The sequence below is a fragment of the Octopus sinensis genome, linkage group LG14 (genome assembly GCF_006345805.1).
Source record: "Octopus sinensis linkage group LG14, ASM634580v1, whole genome shotgun sequence".
NCBI classification, from domain to species: Eukaryota; Metazoa; Mollusca; class Cephalopoda; order Octopoda; family Octopodidae; genus Octopus; species Octopus sinensis.
This window is the reverse complement of record NC_043010.1, coordinates 64,747,497-64,769,740: the sequence shown is the minus strand read 5'-3', so window position 1 is coordinate 64,769,740 and position 22,244 is coordinate 64,747,497. Positions and strand designations below refer to the sequence as shown.

The 22,244-nt window shown below is 33.6% G+C and overlaps 1 protein-coding gene and 1 non-coding gene across 2 annotated transcripts in view; both read left to right on the top strand.

Annotated features, from left to right (window-relative positions):
• The window catches only part of LOC115219454 (multiple epidermal growth factor-like domains protein 6), a 374,545-nt gene that overhangs the window by 325,091 nt on the left and 27,210 nt on the right, over positions 1-22,244 (top strand). The gene's annotated exons all lie outside the window — the stretch shown is intronic.
• Positions 8,310-10,850, top strand: LOC115219453. The gene is made up of 3 exons (XR_005001958.1): positions 8,310-8,484; positions 9,138-9,162; positions 10,753-10,850. It is a non-coding gene; the product is annotated as an uncharacterized LOC115219453 (transcript).

Below are 22,244 nucleotides of genomic sequence, written 5' to 3'. Positions count from 1 at the left end.
GCTCCCTCCTTATCATTAGAATGGCAAAAGGCATGGAATTCTTCATCTTAATGGACCAGTCACATAAGCCATTTGAGCAAGCTAAGCAGATAATATGTGGTGCCCATAATTTGTCCTGATCTCTAAAAGGACAGTCAAAGTATAGCTTATAAATCTTCTTGATCTCTGGTGTTATTGTAAGTTTTTGAGCGTTGGCAATAAATTGTCCACAGGCATGACAAAATACATCACGACAATTTCTGCACTGTCTTGACATTGTTAACACAGAAAAGAAGTCGGGAAATAGATACAAACAATTATAGTTATGTTGAATTTGAGATGAAGAAATATTTCATCAGACCAACTATGACTGGACAATTTGAGATGTTGAAATACCTATTTTATCAAACAAAACTTTATTGGTTAATTTAAGATGATGAAATATTACATCTGAACTATGTAACAATGAATAATGTAGTTTATTTTAAACGTATACTTCCATGATGTATACACGTCACTAATTTTAATTGAAATTTCTCTATGATGCGTGAGCTAAAACCAAATGACTTTCTCATCTTACAAACTATACGTGATGTCAAAAAACAAATTGTATATTTGAAGTCAGCATTAAAAACTATTCTAGGTACACCTTGATATATGCTTGATGAAAAATACTTGTCGACCAGTGTAATAAGGCGCTGAATAATGTCGATGTAATCTAATCGATATTACGTTTATTTAGACAGTGTATCTGAAAAATATTTCAACGGTCAAGAAGATATTTTCTGGTATAGTTTGCAATAGTGTTTAAAGTATTTCGTAGAGTAAAGCATTCCATTCAATGAAAGAATAACTGAAAATGTCGGCTAGATGTGATCTGAGATAATTTGCCTCTTCTCTTTATAAGAGTTTTATCGACCAATTTCTCTTCTCCATCAAAAATATGGTACCTTGTCAAATATCGTAACTAAGCATATAATATACTGCTCTCAGTTATTTCCATTGGTAATATTTTCTCTCGCTACAAATCCTTTTTTAATATATAAGTCACATGGTTCACAGATACTTTATGAATCGTTGTTACAATTATTCTCGCAATAACGATAAATTTCATGAGATAGCTTTACGAAAACATAAGTTATATCAGGTTGAGTAAAATGTAATCAACATTTTGAACCATGAAGAATTTGTGCCGGATTTTTGAAGAGTTTTGAATTTTTAAGTGTTTATTTTTTTACCAATTGTTTGATAATAGAATTGCCCAAATGCCTTAATAAATTAATATTGATATTTTTTCACTGTTGTTACAATCATCTGAAATGGAACTGTCAAAGCGCGATATTCGAGAAATTTTGCTTTTCAACTACAAAAAAGGGCGTAAAGCAGCTAAAACAGCTCGCAATATCAACGAAAGATTTGGTTAGGAAATTACCTGTGATTGGTCAGCTCCAAAATGTTTTAAACGATTTCGGAGTGAGACCTGGGCCTTGAAGATCGCGAACATGGTGGACGCTCATCAGTTATCGATGACGGTCAATTAAAGATCGTTATTGAGTAAGATCCACGTAAAACCACTCGAAAACTGGGAAAAGAACTTCAGGCTAGCCAGAAAACTGCCTGCAAGTGCGATCAAAGCATCAAAAAGGCTCAACAAATGGGTACCACACAATTTGAATGAAAATCGGAAAATGCTCAGATATGAAATTTGCTCGTCGCCTCTCCTACCTAACGTGACCGATCTGTTTCTCGACCGTATTCTAACTTGCGATGAAAAGTCGATACTGTGCAATAAAAGAAAACGTTCTTCGCAGTAGTTGGACCAAAATGAAGCAACGGAAACCTTCCATAGTCCCGATTTCTTCAAAAAGGTCATGGTGACTGTTTAAAGGTGTACTGCTGGACTCATCCAATATAACTTCTTAAAACCCGGAAAAACCATTACTGTAGAAACATATTGCCATGAAATTACCAAAATGAACGGAAAACTGCTACTCCTCTGTCCCAGACGGGGCAACAGAAAAGGGCTGATCATTCTTCATAACAATGCTCGACCATACGTTTCACTAACGACACTCCAGAAATTGAGGGAACTTGGCTACAAAGTTCTTCCACACTCAGCTTATTCCCCAGACTTTTCTCCTACTGACTACCACTTTTTCAGTCACCTTGATGGTTTCCTGCGAGAGAAGGCATTCAAAAAGCAAAACGATGCTGAAAGATTTCATTAGCACCTGAACTCCAGATTTTTATGTTACCGGAATAAACAAACGTGTAACTCATTGGCAAAAAATGTGTTGATTGTAATGGTACTTCCGCATTGTTGAAATATATACTAATGAATTTCATGTTTCAAAATGTTGCTTACTTTTTATTCAGCCTGATATTATGATAAATCATTAAGCATCGGCAGCTAAGAGTCTTTATCCAGAAATATAAAACGCATGTGAGATGTTAAATCGGAAGCATTAAGGATATATATTTGAGTGTATGCTTGCGCGTGCGTATGTGTACACGATCTTGACATATACGTGTTTCGAATGTTGGTACAAGGACAGCATTACTGGCACTTATTTCATCGACCCCAAGAAGATTAAATGCAAAGATAACCACAGTTGAAATTGAACTTATAATGTAAATATGGACAAAATTCTGCAACACATTTTGCCCGGCGTGATAACGATTCTGTCTAATCTCCGCCTTACAATCTTGAAACTTTTTACTAATAATTGTAGTTCATTACATTGGCACCGTGATATAACCTGACATGACATAGGTGTAGCATGTTGGAATCATCTCCAAAACTAAAATAGAATTGTTTAACATTCATTTTATCAACCTAGATGCAATGAAAATCAAGCTCATATCTATTGGTAACTGAATGAATTCAGAAAATAGAGGGATGAAAACAATGACAATATAGTTGCGCCACGCTATGTATTTAATAATATTTAAGATAACGGTATTTCATATAGGATGAAAATTTAATCCTTGTAAAAATGAAGAAATAAGTTTTTTTTCTGTTGGCAATGATATATCAGTCGTGAAATTCATGATATAAATAAAAGAGTATTAAATTCGAAGTAATGTGTCACACAGCTGATTTCCCGTATGAAGATGAAGACTTTGGTGTTCTCTTGTTAATTATTTTAATCTATCAATATAGATTTACGTGAGATATATCAATATTAATAGTACACTATATGCTACTTGTAACTTATAACTATATGATATTTAACTATTTGGTTTAATCAGACAGTCACACTGATAGTTACGCATTAGTAGTTCATGAATAAATCTATACTTATATAGGAAAAAAAGCAACTGCAAAACGTGGTAAGAGAATTCGCAAAACATCGGAAAATATGTATTCACAAGCCATTCCTGATGATACAGGTAGGTTTATTCTCTCTCACTATTTCTTCAAACATACTTTCACTACATTTGCCACATGGCAAACAAAAGGAATTGAGTCTTTATAGGATGTGTACGAACTGAAAATGTTGACAAATATTTATTTAAAAAACTCTAAGAAGGCTACAATTGCTCATAGCGCGATCATGCTTTGTTGACGACAACGTGTATTGATATTTATTTTATTGTACAGTAACATGTTTACTTTATCGTGTATATTGATTATGTGTATGTACTATATTTAAGTTAAATTTATATTATGCACTGTTGAACTATTTGGTGAACTCTGTGAATCTCAGTAGACCTGTCATTCTTGCTTTGAATGTATTCAACATCACCATCGGCGTTGAAGTAAACGTACTGCAGTTCGAGTATATAAGATATTGGACAGAAGGATATAAATCAGCATATTTAACCCAACGAGATTCACCTCTGACACTGCTATATAGTACCTATTGTTAACCTGAATATTTAGTTATTTTTCAGCTGTGATTAGTTTTAGACGACATCTGATCCATTACATATTTGCTTCTTCATTTCTGGAAAACATGGTTATGTGGAGGAAAATAGCCTAGTGGCTAGAGCAGCGGACTCTCAGTCGAAGGATCGTGGGTTCAAACCTCAGGCCGAGCGATGTGTGTGTTTATCAACAAAATACATAAGTTCTGTGTGGCTCCGGCAATGGCGAACTTCTGTTGACTCTTTCGCCACAACTTTTTCTCACCCTTTCCTCCTCCATCAAGCACTCACCTGCGACGGACAGGCGTCCCGTCCAGGTGGGGAAACTATACGCCAATGAAACTTGCAAACCAACCCTTATGAGACATGTATGTCTCGAGAAGAAACAAACAATGACATCGCTATAAATAACGAAGGACATCAAAAAATGTTCTCGTATCATGAGCCCATATTTGTAACATTTTGTGATTTTTACCTACAAATACTTCTGTTAACCAATATTCGAATTCACAAGTTACTGAATACTTTTAATTTCTATTGTTAAAAGCTAATCGGAAACTCGGAATATTTTATATTGATGATAATTTAATTTGATTTCCGATGGTTATGAGCAAGTGACTGAATGCTTAAAAAGATATGGATTATGTTACTTTTAAAGAGAAAGACAACTTATTTTAAAATATGTATCATATGAAAAATAACATTATGTATACAGAAGTATTCTATCAACAATAAGTTTAAGTCGTTATGATAAGGGCCGAGGGAAATTAAATGTTTTCGATCTACGAAGAAAATTCATTTGATAGGAGTTCAACTGCTATGTCTAGTATGTTGAGAAAACATTACGGGTAAGAAATGGGAAAAAGTGAATGTCGTGCAAATCTTTGGTGGTAAGTATCGCAATTATTACCTAACAGATAAAAGACAATGCAGAAAGCATTGAGTGAAAAATAGGAAATTAAGCTAATGAACGAGAATGGAAAACAAAGAAATTAAATGTAAGGATAAAATACAATTGTGGTTTTCTAATATTTAAAGCGAGAATGTGAAGTCAAGTAAAATTTCTATGAATGTGGTATTTTGATTAATACATACACACACACACACACACACACACACACACACGCACGCACACACACACATAATACATGCAGACACAGACACATATACTCGCACGCACACATATTCGCACACACAAGCACATACACACAGACAACACACACACATAACACTTTAAGTGAGTCTATATGAACTTAGAACTTAGATAAACTTAGATATGTTTCGACCAAAGATTGGTCCAGGCCATGTCTAACTTAATAGCACCACCTGATAGGATTATTCGAATCCTGTTTAAGTCAAGTTTTGTTTTAAGTCAAGTTTTGTTCAAGTAGTGAGTTCTTGTTGGGTGAGTTGTATCCAATTATGGGTGGCTTATCTGGTATTCTTTGAAGGAATCTATCCAGACTCTGTTTAAAGTTGATGGGATCCTTTTCCTCTTTGATCTCCCTCGGGACAATGTTAAATAGGGCAGGGCCTGTTGAGGAAAAGAAATTATGTTGCAGTGTACATGTATGTTGTGATCTTGAATTGGGCAGGAGATATATATGTGTATATTTCTGGAAGAGTGCGTATTTATACTTTTTAGTAACTATTAATATTTGTGTATATGCGCATTTTTTCCTATTAATATTTATTATCATTATTCATAGCACATATCTATGAGGATATACAGATGAAGGAAAGCGAAGGTGTATACATCAACAAAGACAGTTCCTCGTCTCACTCATATCTACTGAATTATGTTGCTCAGAAGAAACAGGAAGTGGAACCATATAATGATGAATTCTTGGTCAGTGACTGCCTTTTATGAATATTTTCAAACATTTTGTTTATTCGTAATCTCATATATTATTAATACTGAAGCACTATTCTTATTAGTGTCAGTATAAATTTAACGTATCAATATATCCGAGAGATGTGATACTTCATTTCTTCTAGTTGTGTATTATTTTTAAAAACCGAGTTAGTACAATGTCATATATGAGCTATGTTTAACCTAGCACTGTTTAAAATGTTAATACCAAGATGAGAAATTTTAACATTAACATGGTAGAAGTAAATAAGTTAGATAGCAATATTAGCTAACTGTTAATGACATTATTATTAGTAGAGTGTTACATAGTAATGACAATAGTCTCTCATTACTTTGTTGTACAACCATATCACTGTTTGACAGTAGCCTGTCACTAAATAAAATTAATACTTGCCAATTATTAGTACTGCCCTATTTACTATTGTGTTGTTAGGTGTCATTTAATGCATTGTTAATACTATAATAATATTATTACTATAGAATCATTTACTGCATAGTTAATAGTATTTCACAAAATATGTTGTTAACGTTTCACTAATTTTATTTCTAGTGTTGTGTTGATAGAACTCTAATATTTACTGAGTTGTTAGTAATCGGCCCTTTTGTTAGTATTTTCTCACTAAATTTATCGCTACTGTGTCACATTGCCGGTAACCGGCCGAATCGTTAGAGTGTGTGGTAAAACTGTTTTCTGTTCTTTCATTATTTTCTTAGTTCAAATCCTTTCGAGGACACTCTTTATCTTTTAGGGGTCGATAAAATATAACAGCAATCAAATACTGGGAACTACAATATCAACTTATCCACTCCCCTCAAAACTATTGCTCTTGTGTTCAGGTCAGAAATCATTGTGTCACTAAATATATCGTTAATAACTTTTCACTGATTATTTTGTTAGTAATGCGTTATTAATTCCTGTTATTTACTAGATTCTTGATAATGTGTCACTAATAATCATTTCTGCTAAAGACACAGGTCCTGAGATTTTTGGGGAGGAGTAAGTCGATTATATCGACCCAAGTTCTCAACTGGTACTTAATTTATCGACCCCGAAAGGATGAAAGGCAAAGTCGACTTCAGCGGAATTTGAACTCAGAACGTAGCGATGGGAAAACTACCGCTAAGCATTTTGTCCAGCGTGCTAACGATTCTTCCAGATCGCCGCCTTATGTGTCACTGATAATAACATTATTTATGTTGTTGTTAAAACTGTACGACTTTCATTTTCATATGTTCGTAGAGGTTGCCACAGACCTTACCAATGCCTTATACTGAAGCAACTAAACCTGAGAATACAAGGAAGAATTTGCATAACTTTATACTTCCATGTAAATACTGATTTCTTTCATATATTTTAAGGCCTCATACTCACTATACAAATTAAAACAAATGAAATGAAATGTATGCCTTTTTTATGTCTTGAATATTGTAACTTTTCTTTCAACTCGAAAAATATTCTCTCCTCTAACTACATTGATGCTGATACAGATAGCTGCAGTGAACATTGATGAGAACTCTGAATAATTTTAACGTGGAAATTTCAAAGTACCTGAAAAATCAATAGAAACAATTTTGAAAAAAATCAGTACAGCTGTTTATTATACCACACTCCTATGCTGCGTGTAATTACCTAATCTAGACTATTTCAGTTATTTATTTCTTATTTATTTAATCAATATGAGAACCGAGTAAAGTTGCTATGTCATGATATGCAGAGAAATAAGTATAACCTTTCCTCTATAACAACAATAGAAATTGAAAGAAAATGGATTAGTGCGAAATCCCTATAAGCAATATTTAAATGTTTCTATCAAATAGTTTTGTACCCTCCATGAATCAGGAAACTTATGCTAAGTGAGTCCTTGAAATAAAGGAAAAAATACCATGAGATGAGTCAATAGTTTCTACATTTGTATAAAAGTGATTCAATGCACCTTGTTTGTAATAGAATAGAGTTCAAATAAATGAATACTGAATGATTTAAATTGAGCAGGATTTGGAATGTTGACTCAGTGCATAATTTCTTGTTATGTTCTCTCTCATGCAAATTCACATGCTTCTCTTTTTTCCTTAATGTGACATTCATAATGCTTGTTTAAAGTTTTTTTCTCTTTGATAATTTTTTAAATACTAATTTAAGCAAGCAATATATTTTCTGGCTTTTAGATGTTGTTGATTTCTATTTCTTGCTCATATAACTACTATTTGCTAATTAGTATATATATATTTCTTCGTTGCATATTTCAGACGACCATTCACGTGTGAAACTTCAGCCTGACGAGATATCTTCCTCAGATTACATCAATGCAAATTTCATCAATGTATATCAAAAATATTTCTTTCAATCTTCTTATGCGTTAGCATAACATATTCTTTTCTGTAATCTGTGCTCGTCTTGGTTTTGATGCTGCATATATGTGGCCATTGCATCTCTTCCCTATTTAAATATTTGAAAATCATTCTGTAGTTTTAAGAAATGTAGAGAGTGTTTATCATATTTCATAACCTAACTTGTTCGTAATACTAAGTACTGATTCGCAACCTCACAAAAGTGAGTTTGCAATTTTTTTAGTAGACAAGGGAAATAATTAGACAAAATGCTTCCACTTTTATAAAAAGATGAAAAAAAGATAGAAAACTCTCCATACAAAAAGTCTATGTCCCTTTACGTCCAATTACGCTGGAGCTCTGGGTAAAATGCTATAGTGCATGACCATCATTGGGACATAAGTAATGTGTGTGCAAACTCAGAATAGGTAAAGGTAAGCGTGCCAAAGTTTACTGCACCTTAATTATGTAGATTAAGATAGTTTGGTATTGGATATTTATCGTGTACAGTGTTCCTACTCAACTGAATCACTGTCGTATGTAGACAAGGGAAATAATTAGACAAAATGCTTCCACTATGTCCATTTACGTCCAATTACGCGTAATAGTGCATGATGATCGTTGGAACATAAGTAATGTGTGTGCAAAGTTTGGTGAAAATCGGATGAAAATTGTGGAAATGTAAGCGTTAGTCATTATACACACACATATTGTGATTTATATAGGTGGATAGTGGAAATAAATAAATAGGAAAAATCGTTTCACTTTTATAAAAAAGATTAAAAAGTATGGAAAACTCACACACACATACTGCGATTTATATATACTAGATGACGATGTTTCGTTGGATTCTCTGTTAATTTTATAATCATCAATGCTCACATTTCAATGTAGCACTAAAGATGAGTTACAGCAACAATAATATTAACAAAGTAAGATTTACTATAACAAGAAATGATAAGAAACCATAACCATTAACAAAGATGGAAGCTCGAGAGTGAATTAAATTTCCTATTTCATTCTTTGCTATTAATACTTGAATGAATGACATGTTTATTAATCTTTTAAAAATTTTGCTTTGTTTCAGAACCAGCGTTATATTGCTTGTCAAGGTATGTATTATAAATTATTTGATAAAGAAAATAATCATATTGAAAGTTTTGTGCGAATCCTAATTTCTTTAGGCCTTTCAATAAATGAAATAATAATGATTTGTAGGCACGTGGAATTTCGTCATGCACCATAATGAACAATAAACGTTAGTTAGAGTATAAAGTATATTAACTGTTTTTATGAGTCAACACCATGTCTTCTGCCTTAGCTGTGCTCTTTACTTTTACCTTAACGTATATTATGGTTGCATATCGAAAACTACTACCTACAAGTCATTAATGCTTACATACCATCCCCAGGAATGCGTTTGATGTGTACATTGGTATATCTGATTACTTAACACTTTGGTATGCGGTGGATATATAAACAGTGTGTTCGGAGGCAAGAGTGGGTTAAATGTCTGCTGATGAAAGTGCGAAAACTTCCTAAATATAGTATATATACTCATTACCCATTTTTGTCTCCGATCTCATTGATTACATCTGACATCTCGGTACAAAAATTTGTAGCAAAAAAAATCAATGCTGGCTATGATTTCTGTAGAAATAATTAATAAAATAAATGAAATAATATTTTCCAGGTTTTACTTTGTATTCCATTTCTATATATACCATAGTCATTAGAGGTGTAACTAAAGACGAATACTCCATAAATGGTTACCAAAGACCGGTACCTGATTTATATTTCTAGATATTTACTTTCATCTGTACAGAAAACATCCGCTCTAACAAAGAACTTTCATGTTCTCTATCATGGATTTCCCTCGTTTATATTGGGAACTCCGTTGTATAATTTACTGTACTACATGTTTATATCGTTTCTCTGTATACGTGGTATGTATGCCACGTGTGTGTGTGTGAGCACGCGTACGTGTGTGTGTCTGTGTGTGCATTACATTTTCTGTCCTGCTAAAATGCAACCTTAGAAAGAACGGAGACAGAGAAAAGTTTTATTAGTGCAAGGAGCGATGAAGTGAAGATTTACGGGACGAGGCATCAGACAGGCAAGGATGAGAAAGAAAACATCAAACAAAAGTGGAGCAAGAAAAATAAGACAGGCAAATGGCGGGAGGGCAGAGAAAAATTTCACTTGCACATACACAATTATGCTCACACACAGAGAGGCACACACAAACACTAATATACGCACACATACTCAGATATACGTCTGTCTACTCACAAACGTATACGTATCTACTCATACGCACAAACTCAATGTTGAAACGTCGGATGCAAACTGAAATCGCATGCAAAAGAAAAAATGAACTCTAGTTTATCATTTAGTTGTTCTTTGAAGAATATTCATATATGATATATCTTATATATCATTGACATCTATAATTATCGAACATAGCTCTATTTTCCAATGGAAATTACTTATAATGTTAGACTCTGAAAGGCAAATCTCATGGCTCGTAGTTGAAGTTTTAGAGCTTATTGACTGTGGGAAACAGAACGTACAGGACAGTGCCAACCAGATTAGTACAAATGACAACAAACAGGGTTAGATATGAACAGAATGCAGGGAATATTATAATATTTCTTGAAATTTCTTTTGGGTTTTATTTTATACTTCTTTTATTTAAATAGGTCCTACACAAAGTACACTGACAGACTTTTGGAGGATGATTTGGCAATTAAAATGTAATACTATAATCGCATTAAACGATACGATTACTGCAGGAAAGGTATGTTGTAAGAAATAAATATTTTAGCTATAATTTTATTGAAATGATATCATGTCTATCGGGGAGCTTTTACAACAGAAACATTCCTGGTTAAATTACCTTATACATATATGTATGGATGTATATATTATGCATGCACACATAAACACAAACACGCATACACATTTATATAAGCATGCATACATACTCGCAAAACACACACACCACACATATATTTAAATGTATATATATATATATATATATGTGTGTGTGTGTTGTGTGTGGTGTGTGTGTGTGTGTGTGTGTGTGAAAACCTCAGTGCAGTTAGGCATATTTGAAAATAGGATGACTTTACTGGTAGTTCTAATTAATTTAATGTTCTAATAATATAATTATACAATTTGGTTTATAGATCTAGTAAGTTCTCTATTAACTTTGGTGGGAAGATTTTTTAAAGCCTTTCTTGTTAACTTTACACAAAAATTTTCTCGCATTTGTCTGTGGCGGTTGTCAACTGATCTTAGGTTGTGTTGTGCAATTCTGTATATAAGAAATTTGGGTATGTATGGGATGGGTTTGGGGTTTTTTAATAAGAGTGGGAGTAAGGAATGTTGATGAACCAGAGCTCAAAGACATTGGTGAATGGTAAAAACAAGATGATTGGTAATAGAGTTGGGAGGTGGTGGGTGTTTAAAGAGTGTTTTATTAAGGCCTCCCGTTAATGCCATTTGAATAGCTGACATTTGTTAAAAATGATAGTGGTCAATGTTTTTCAAATTCTTTGTAAAGAGAACTTCGGTAATTTTCTATGTTAAAGATGACTTTAGGTGTGTGTCTGGAAGTGATCGTGTTAATGAGGTGTAAGATACATGTTTTTTTGTAAAAGGTGATTATAAAAGAGAGGAAAAAATATAAGTTTAGTTTTGGAATGTTGTTGATAGAAATGTATTTTTTACATGTCGGTTTTGGAGAGGGGTGGGGAGAGACCATGCTAGCTCGCATATTTACTTCCCTACATATAAACAAAAGAATATGTGTCTATATATATATTAGGCAAATTTGTTGTTGAAAATGCACCTAAATTTGAAAAAACCGTAATTGTTTAAAATACATTTATTTCCATATATACCAAACTAGTTTCAAAAATATTTTTGTTTATCAGTGGTAAAAGTTTAATATTATGAATTAGAATATATCTTTAAAAGTTTCAATGTTGACAAATTTAAATCTTCAAAACAGATAAATTTAGCATTATGAATTAGGAGAACAGGTACAAGTTGAAATGGTCATAGCAGTCATTAAAATTAAAACTGTATATTAATTTGTTTGAATGTACAAATCTCATTAATGTTAGTGGTGATCGATAAGCCATACTGAGTTAAGAGGAAAAAAACAAGGTAGAAGTGGATGTGTGTATACACTTTCACAAGCCCTTCATAGAACACTTCATTTCATGTTGGTCCAGTTTCTATATCAGGCAAAAATGAGTAGTACTTATAATTCAAAGGGCTACCCCTGTCACATTCTATGTCACGCTGAATCTCACCGAAAACTGCGTTAAGTATACACGTCTCCGCGGAGTGCTCAGCCACTTGCACGTTAATTTCGCGAGCAGGATGTTAAGTTGATCGAATCAGTTGGAACCCTCGCTGTTGTAACCGAGAGAGCTCCAGTACATCAAGTATAATACTCAGGTGACTGTATGTATGTATGTCTGTGTGTGTGTGTTTGTATATATGTATATATATATATATGCATGCATTTTTGTGTTTGTACATATATGTTGATGCACATATATGTGTAAATATGTGTATATAAGCCATACTTTTCTTTTACTTCCAGAGAAAACAAGCAAGAATATCCTAGTGTCTGTATTAGTTCCATTGCTTCTGTTTGTCATTCTAGCCATGGGAATGGCAGCTGCAATTTGGTGTCGGTATGTGAATATTATCTGTTTCTTGCATTGTTTTACCTTTACATGTAATATGGTTGAACGAGCACTAAATTTTGGGTTAGTGTCCTTACTCTCTGAGGTATTTGGTTATTGAGATATATATGAATTGCTCACCACTATTTTCATCAGAGACTACTCAAAGGTTATCTGCGGAGAAATCTAGGTGGGAGATCAAGAAGTGAACTTTCGGTGGCATACGACAACCCATTACTGAGTAACATTTCAGAAGACTCTTCAGGCCATCCTTGTGGTCCTTTGCATCCTTTGTTGCCTAAGAAATTGTTACACATACTATTGAAAACATTTCAGGCAGGCAATTCCAGTTCATTCAGTGTCGTCTTGAAGTTGATATCTTTGAGTACTTCTCTAATTTGGGGCTCGACAAAGATACTCTCTTTCAACTTCGCCTGAGTGACTTTTCGGTAAGTTTTCTATAATATACTCAAACCCTCTGCCATTCTTCTTCCCTGGTGTCATTACAAACAGTTTCATCAGTCTAAGTTTTATATGCAAAGGGGGCACTAGGACATTACATGGATCTACAAGAGTTGTATTCATGATGCTGAACAGTCCTGATGTTCTTGTTTGCCAGTTTGATTCCTAATAATATCTGTCAGTTGCCCGAGTATCCCATAGACACAAGAAGCAACAGTATTTTGTGAAACCTGACTGCCTTCCAATTGACATTCCAATGATTTTCAAATCTCCGCATATTTTCCATGAATACCTTTCATAGGCAACGGCATGAAGTAAAAGTTCCATATTCTCATATAATTCATGAAGATGAAAGGAGTGGAGTGTGCAATAGGAATGGAGTGCTTCAAATTACCATTATGGAGAAGTACAGCTTTTAAACTTTATTTTGAAGAGTCAATAAATAAATGCCACTCTGCAGGATCATGGCTTTGTCATATACGTTCGAAAAGCCAATCGATGTTACTGCAAAAGTAAAGGGAGTCCTCAATAGAAAATCACGTTTGTAGAACCACATTTCTCTGCTGCAAATAAGTTATTCGATAACCGTGTTCTATCAGATACTTCTTCAGTCTTCATGCAACAGTTCTGTTTTATCTTTTGAGAGGGATAGGTCTCTAACAAGGTCATTCAGTTGAGCTTGGGAAACTTTCCTCAGGTTCAAAGCTATCGTCATCAGCCACGTAATCATCCACAGCAGCACTATCGTGACAGTCAGCATCATCATATGATGTTTCAATACCATCATCTGGTGGAACTGGAATTGGCAGACTTCCATTATGAGGCATATGTCTCATTGCAGAATCCAAAGTGGGATACACAATTTTGTCTTTATTACGCATAGAATATCCTGTGACATTTACTTTGCAAGAACAACAGTCATTAAAATGGTCTTTCGGCTCCCTCCTTATCATTAGAATGGCAAAAGGCATGGAATTCTTCATCTTAATGGACCAGTCACATAAGCCATTTGAGCAAGCTAAGCAGATAATATGTGGTGCCCATAATTTGTCCTGATCTCTAAAAGGACAGTCAAAGTATAGCTTATAAATCTTCTTGATCTCTGGTGTTATTGTAAGTTTTTGAGCGTTGGCAATAAATTGTCCACAGGCATGACAAAATACATCACAACAATTTCTGCACTGTCTTGACATTGTTAACACAGAAAAGAAGTCGGGAACTAGATAAAACAATTATAGTTATATTGAATTTGAGATGAAGAAATATTTCATCAGAGCAACTATAACTGGACAATTTGAGATGTTGAAATACCTATTTCATCAAACAAAACTTGATTGGTTAATTTAAGATGATGAAATATTACATCTGAACTATGTAACAATGAATAATGTAGTTTATTTTAGACGTATATTTCCATGATGTATACACGTCACTAATTTTAATTGAAATTTCTCTATGATGCGTGTGCTAAAACCAAATGACTTTCTCATCTTACAAACTATACGTGATGTCAAAAAACAAATTGTATATTTGAAGTCAGCATTAAAAACTATTCTAGGTACACCTTGATATATGATTGATGACAAATACTTGTCGACCAGTGTAATAAGGCGCTGAATAATGTTGATGTAGTCTAATCGATATTACGTTTATTTAGACAGTGTATCTGAAAAATATTTCAACAGTCAAGAAGATATTTTCTGGTATAGTTTGCAATAGTGTTTAAAGTATTTCGTAGAGTAAAGCATTCCATTCAATGAAAGAAATAACTGAAAATGTCGGCTAGATGTGATCTGAGATAATTTGCCTCTTCTCTTTATAAGAGTTTTATCGACCAATTTCTCTTCTCCATCAAAAATATGGTACCTTGTCAAATATCGTAACTAAGTATATAATATACTGCTCTCAGATATTTCCATTGGTAGTATTTTCTCTCGGTACAAATCCTTTTTTAATATATGAGTCACATGGTTCACAGAGACTTTATGAATCGTTGATACAATTATTCTCGCAATAACGATAAATTTCATGAGGTAGCTTTACGAAAACATAAGTTATATCAGGTTGAGTAAAAAGTAATCAACGTTTTGAACCATGAAGAATTTGTGCCGGATGTTTGAAGAGTTTTGAATTTTTAAGTGTTTATTTTTTACCAATTGTTGATAATAGAATTGCCCAAATGCATCAATAAATTAACATTGATATTTTTTCACGGTTGTTACAATCATCTGAAATGGAACTGTCAAAGCGCGACATTCGAGAAATTTTGCTATTCAACTACTAAAAAGAGGCGTAAAGCAGCTAAAACATCTCGCAATATCAACGAAAGATTTGGTTAGGAAATTACCTGTGATTGGTCAGCTCCAAAATGTTTTAAACGATTTCGCAGTGAGACCTGGGCCTTGAAGATCGCGAACATGGTGGACGCTCATCAGTTATCGATGATGGTCAATCAAAGATCGTTATTGAGTAAGATCCACGTAAAACCAGTCGAGAACTGGCAAAAGAACTTCAGGCTAGCCAGAAAACTGCCTGCAAGTGCGATCAAAGCATAAAAAAAGCTCGACAAATGGGTAGCACACAATTTGAATGAAAATCAGAAGATGCTCAGATATGAAATTTGCTCGTCACCTCTCCTACCTAACATGACCGATCTGTTTCTCGACCGTTTTCTAACTTGCGGTGTAGAGTGGATTCTGTGCAATAAAAGAAAACGTTCTTCGCAATAGTTGGACCAAAATGAAGCACCGGAAACTTTCCAGAATCCCGATCTCTTCAAACAGGTCATGGTGACTGTTTGGTGGTGTACTGTTGGACTCATCCAATATAACTTCTTAAAACCCGGAAAAACCATTACTGTAGAAACATATTGCCATGAAATTACCAAAATGAACGGAAAACTGCTACTCCTCTGTCCCAGACGGGGCAACAGAAAAGGGCTGATCATTCTTCATAACAATGCTCGACCATACGTTTCACTAACGACACTCCAGAAATTGAGGGAACTTGGCTACAAAGTTCTTCCACACTCAGCTTATTCCCCAGACTTTTCTCCTACTGACTACCACTTTTTCAGTCACCTTGATGGTTTCCTGCGAGAGAAGGCATTCAAAAAGCAAAACGATGCTGAAAGATTTCATTAGCACCTGAACTCCAGATTTTTATGTTACCGGAATAAACAAACGTGTAACTCATTGGCAAAAAATGTGTTGATTGTAATGGTACTTCCGCATTGTTGAAATATATAGTAATGAATTTCATGTTTCAAAATGTTGCTTACTTTTTATTCAGCCTGATATTATGATAAATCCTTAAGCATCGGCAGCTAAGAGTCTTTATCCAGAAATATAAAACGCATGTGCGATGTTAAATCGGAAGCATTAAGGATATATATTTAAGTGTATGCTTGCGCGTGCGTATGTGTACACGATCTTGACATATACGTGTTTCGAATGTTGGTACAAGGACAGAATTACTGACACTTATTTCATCGACCCCGAGAGGATGAAATGCAAAGATAACCACGGTTGAAATTGAACTTATAATGTAAATATGGACAAAATTCTGCAAACATTTTGCCCGGCGTGATAACGATTCTGTCTGATCTCCGCCTTACAATCTTGAAACTTTTTACTAATAATTGTAGTTCATTACATTGGCACCGTGATATAACCTGACATGACATAGGTGTAGCATGTTGGAATCATCTCCAAAACTAAAATAGAATTGTTTAACATTCATTTTATCAACCTAGATGCAATGAAAATCAAGCTCATATCTATTGGTAACTGAATGAATTCAGAAAATATAGGGATGAAAACAATGACAATATAGTTGCGCCACGCTATGTATTTAATAATATTTAAGATAACGGTATTTTATATAGGATGAAAATTTAATCCTTGTAAAAATGAAGAAATAAGTTTTTTTTCTGTTGGCAATGATATATCAGTCGTGAAATTCATGATATAAATAAAAGAGTATTAAATTCGAAGTAATGTGTCACACAGCTGATTTCCCGTATGAAGATGAAGACTTTGGTGTTCTCTTGTTAATTATTTTAATCTATCAATATAGATTTACGTGAGATATATCAATATTAATAGTACACTATATGCTACTTGTAACTTATAACTATATGATATTTAACTATTTGGTTTTAATCAGACAGTCACACTGATATTTACACATTAGTAGTTCATGAAATAAATCTATACTTATATAGGAAAAAAAAGCAAATTGCAAAACGTGGTAAGAGAATTCGCAAAACATCGGAAAATATGTATTCACAAGCCATTCCTGATGATACAGGTAGGTTTATTCTCTCTCACTATTTCTTCAAACATACTTTCACTACATTTGCCACATGGCAAACAAAATGAATTGAGTCTTTATAGGATGTGTACGAACTGAAAATGTTGACAAATATTTATTTAAAAAACTCTAAGAAGGCTACAATTGCTCATAGCGCGATCATGCTTTGTTGACGACAACGTGTATTGATATTTATTTTATTGTACAGTAACATGTTTACTTTATCGTGTATATTGATTATGTGTATGTACTATATTTAAGTTAAATTTATATTATGCACTGTTGAACTATTTGGTGAACTCTGTGAATCTCAGTGAATCTCAGTAGACCTGTCATTCTTGCTTTGAATGTATTCAACATCACCATCGGCGTTGAAGTAAACGTACTGCAGTTCGAGTATATAAGATATTGGACAGAAGGATATAAATCAGCATATTTAACCCAACGAGATTCACCTCTGACACTGCTATATAGTACCTATTGTTAACCTGAATATTTAGTTATTTTTCAGCTGTGATTAGTTTTAGACGACATCTGATCCATTACATATTTGCTTCTTCATTTCTGGAAAACATGGTTATGTGGAGGAAATAGCCTAGTGGCTAGAGCAGCGGACTCTCAGTCGAAGGATCGTGGGTTCAAACCTCAGGCCGAGCGATGTGTGTGTTTATTAACAAAATACATAAGTTCTGTGTGGCTTAGGCAATGGCGAACTTCTGTTGACCCTTTCGCCACAACTTTTTCTCACCCTTTCCCCCTCCATCAAGCACTCACCTGCGACGGACAGGCGTCCCGTCCAGGTGGGGAAACTATACGCCAATGAAACTTGGAAACCAACCCTTATGAGACATGTATGTCTCGAGAAGAAACAAACAATGACATCGCTATGAATAACGAAGGACATCAAAAAATGTTCTCGTATCATGAGCCCATATTTGTAACATTTTGTGATTTTTACCTACAAATACTTCTGTTAACCCAATATTCGAATTCACAAGTTACTGAATACTTTTAATTTCTATTGTTAAAAGCTAATCGGAAACTCGGAATATTTTATATTGATGATAATTTAATTTGATTTCCGATGGTTATGAGCAAGTGACTGAATGCTTAAAAAGATATGGATTATGTTACTTTATAAAGAGAAAGACAACTTTATTTTAAAATATGTATCATATGAAAAATAACATTATGTATACAGAAGTATTCTATCAACAATAAGTTTAAGTCGTTATGATAAGGGCCGAGGGAAATTAAATGTTTTCGATCTACGAAGAAAATTCATTTGATAGGAGTTCAACTGCTATGTCTAGTATGTTGAGAAAACATTACGGGTAAGAAATGGGAAAAAGTGAATGTCGTGCAAATCTTTGGTGGTAAGTATCGCAATTATTACCTAACAGATAAAAGACAATGCAGAAAGCATTGAGTGAAAAATAGGAAATTAAGCTAATGAACGAGAATGGAAAACAAAGAAATTTAAATGTAAGGATAAAATACAATTGTGGTTTTCTAATATTTAAAGCGAGAATGTGAAGTCAAGTAAAATTTCAATGAATGTGGTATTTTGATTAATACACACACACACACACACACACACACACACACACACGCACACACACACATAATACATACAGACACACACACATACTCGCACGCACACACATTCGCACACACACGCACATACACACAGACAACACACACACATAACACTTTAAGTGAGTCTATATGAACTTAGAACTTAGATAAACTTAGATATGTTTCGACCAAAGATTGGTCCAGGCCATGTCTAACTTAATAGCACCACCTGATAGGATTATTCGAATCCTGTTTAAGTCAAGTTTTGTTCAAGTAGTGAGTTCTTGTTGTGTGAGTTGTATCCAGTTTTGTTCAAGTAGTGAGTTCTTGTTGGGTGAGTTGTATCCAATTATGGGTGGCTTATCTGGTATTCTTTGAAGGAATCTATCCAGACTCTGTTTAAAGTTGATGGGATCCTTTTCCTCTTTGATCTCCCTCGGGACAATGTTAAATAGGGCAGGGCCTGTTGAGGAAAAGAAATTATGTTGCAGTGTACATGTATGTTGTGATCTTGAATTGGGCAGGAGATATATATGTGTATATTTCTGGAAGAGTGCGTATTTATACTTTTTAGTAACTATTAATATTTGTGTATATGCGCATTTTTTCCTATTAATATTTATTATCATTATTCATAGCACATATCTATGAGGATATACAGATGAAGGAAAGCGAAGGTGTATACATCAACAAAGACAGTTCCTCGTCTCACTCATATCTACTGAATTATGTTGCTCAGAAGAAACAGGAAGTGGAACCATATAATGATGAATTCTTGGTCAGTGACTGCCTTTTATGAATATTTTCAAACATTTTGTTTATTCGTAATCTCATTATTATTAATACTGAAGCACTATTCTTATTAGTGTCAGTATAAATTTAACGTATCAATATATCCGAGAGATGTGATACTTCATTTCTTCTAGTTGTGTATTATTTGTAAAAACCGAGTTAGTACAATGTCATATATGAGCTATGTTTAACCTAACACTGTTTAAAATGTTAATACCAAGATGAGAAATTTTAACATTAACATGGTAGAAGTAAATAAGTTAGCAATATTAGCTAACTGTTAATGACATTATTATTAGTAGAGTGTTACATAGTAATGACAATAGTCTCTCATTACTTTGTTGTACACCATATCACTGTTTGACAGTAGCCTGTCACTAAATAAAATTAATACTTGCCAATTATTAGTACTGCCCTATTTACTATATTGTTTGTTAGGTGTCATTTACTGCATTGTTAATACTATAATAATATTATTACTATAGAATCATTTACTGCATAGTTAATAGTATTTCACAAAATATGTTGTTAACGTTTCACTAATTTTATTTCTAGTGTTGTGTTGATAGAACTCTAATATTTACTGAGTTGTTAGTAATCGGCCCTTTTGTTAGTATTTTCTCACTAAATTTATCGCTACTGTGTCACATTGCCGGTAACCGGCCGAATCGTTAGAGTGTGTGGTAAAACTGTTTTCTGTTCTTTCATTATTTTCTTAGTTCAAATCCTTTCGAGGACACTCTTTATCTTTTAGGGGTCGATAAAATATAACAGCAATCAAATACTGGGAACTACAATATCAACTTATCCACTCCCCTCAAAACAATTGCTCTTGTGTTCAGGACAGAAATCATTGTGTCACTAAATATATCGTTAATAACTTTTCACTGATTATTTTGTTAGTAATGCGTTATTAATTCCTGTTATTTACTAGATTCTTGATAATGTGTCACTAATAATCTTTCTGCTAAAGACACAGGCCTGAAATTTTGGGGAGGAGTAAGTCGATTATATCGACCCAACTTCTGAACTGGTACTTAATTATCGACCCCGAAAGGATGAAAGGCAAAGTCGACTCAGCGGAATTTGAACTCAGAACGTAGTGATGGGAAAATACCGCTAAGCATTTTGTCCAGCGTGCTAACGATTCTTCCAGATCGCCGCCTTATGTGTCACTGATAATAACAATATTTATGTTGTTGTTAAAACTGTACGACTTTCATTTTCATATGTTTGTAGAGGTTGCCACAGACCTTACCAATGCCTTATACTGAAGCAACTAAACCTGAGAATACAAGGAAGAATTTGCATAACTTTATACTTCCATGTAAATACTGATTTCTTTCATATATTTTAAGGCCTCATACTCACTATACAAATGAAAACAATTGAAATGAAATGTATGCCTTTTTTATGTCTTGAATATTGTAACTTTTCTTTCAACTCGAAAAATATTCTCTCTCTAACTACATTGATGCTGATACAGATAGCTGCAGTGAACATTGATGAGAACTCTGTATAATTTTAACGTGGAAATTTCAAAGTACCTGAAAAATCAATAGAAACAATTTTGAAAAAAATCAGTACAGCTGTTTTATTATACCACACTCCTATGCTGCGTGTAATTACCTAATCTAGACTATTTCAGTTATTTATTTCTTATTTATTTAATCAATATGAGAACCGAGTAAAGTTGCTATGTCATGATATGCAGAGAAATAAGTATAACCTTTCCTCTATAACAACAATAGAAATTGAAAGAAAATGGATTAGTGCGAAATCCCTATAAGCAATATTTAAATGTTTCTATCAAATAGTTTTGTACCCTCCATGAATCAGGAAACTTATGCTAAGTGAGTCCTTGAAATAAAGGAAAAAATACCATGAGATGAGTCAATAGTTTCTACATTTGTATAAAAGTGATTCAATGCACCTTGTTTGTAATAGAATAGAGTTCAAATAAATGAATACTGAATGATTTAAATTGAGCAGGATTTGGAATGTTGACTCAGTGCATAATTTCTTGTTATGTTCTCTCTCATGCAAATTCACATGCTTCTCTTTTTTCCTTAATCTTGACATTCATAATGCTTGTTTAAAGTTTTTTTCTCTTATTGATAATTTTTTAAATACTAATTTAAGCAATATATTTTTCTGGCTTTTAGATGTCGTTGTGATTTCTATTTCTTGCTCATATAACTACTATTTGCTAATTAGTATATATATATTTCTTCGTTGCATATTTCAGACGACCATTCACGTGTGAAACTTCAGCCTGACGAGATATCTTCCTCAGATTACATCAATGCAAATTTCATCAATGTATGTCAAAATATTTCTTT